Below are 1,174 nucleotides of genomic sequence, written 5' to 3' on the forward strand. Positions count from 1 at the left end.
CGGAGAAAAATATGCTCTGCAAAGCTGTTTCATGTGACCAAGATCAAAACTCAACATACAAACAGTACCGTTAAACTGTGAAACTTTCCTCTCCCTCGTGTGAGACTCGCTGCACGGTACGGTATGTCAATAGTTTTTGCTTGGGTAATTCGCACAAGCGTGCCGCATAAATGTATAGAAATTAGTGCTGTAATATGTTGCCAGATAGATGATGTTGGAACTTACAAGTAGTTATCATTTAGGAAGTGACAATACATATTTGAACTTTCTAACAAATTCAGGCTTGGGACTTGTGTAGTTTTTGTATATAAACTATCAGAAGTTGAAATGTTTTTGCTGAAGCTAGTATGTATTGTTTTACATGAGGCTTCTTGATACGACACTTCCATTTTTGTAAGTCAACATTCATATGTTTGGGAAAGGTTGTGTTTTCCTATGAGTACATTATCTGTAGATTTTGTGTTATACACATCATTAATTGTTCTTATTTTTTTAGTTATGGTTATGGAGGAGAAGAAGGGATTTTTAAAGAATAGGTTTTAGTCAGTAAGTATCATTGTCATTTCAAAAACAGAGCAGTATTACTTACTTTTTTTTTGTAAATGTGTAATATGAATTAGGAAAATCAAAACAGGGCTTGCACTCTTGTCATTCATTCGCTTCTTTAGAAATAGCCAGATTAGCTTGGACGTTTTCAACGAACTGTACACTTAGAACTACACTGGTTGGGGTCATCGCCATCTCTCATTGTTTCTTCCTTACCGGTTCTGTACTGTAAAAGTATTAAATTTTTTTGTTGGAATCTTGCTTTCCTCTTCATCTTTATTGGAATGTAATGTAATGCACACAATAAAAACAAAGTGCTTGAAAACTGTTTTTCTTATTATTGTACCCTTCTTTTGAAATAACTTAAGTATAACATCATTGAATTACTAGAAATAGTTTTTATAAGAAGTCTTGAATATGAGAAAAATAGGAGAGGATGTGACCAATAAATTTTTTCTGCATTTCCTTAGTAATTAATTCAGCTAAAAATTTGCTAGTATATGCTTTGCCTAAAATGTTTTTGAGACAATCGGAAACCAGTGATGCAGAGGTAGTCATATTTAGATAAGGAGCCAGCCCCGCATTCAGTCCATGGGAGGGTGAGGAGCCGCACTCCCAAACCACATAC

Source organism: Penaeus monodon, chromosome 34 (assembly GCF_015228065.2).
Source record: "Penaeus monodon isolate SGIC_2016 chromosome 34, NSTDA_Pmon_1, whole genome shotgun sequence".
Classification (NCBI taxonomy): Eukaryota; Metazoa; Arthropoda; class Malacostraca; order Decapoda; family Penaeidae; genus Penaeus; species Penaeus monodon.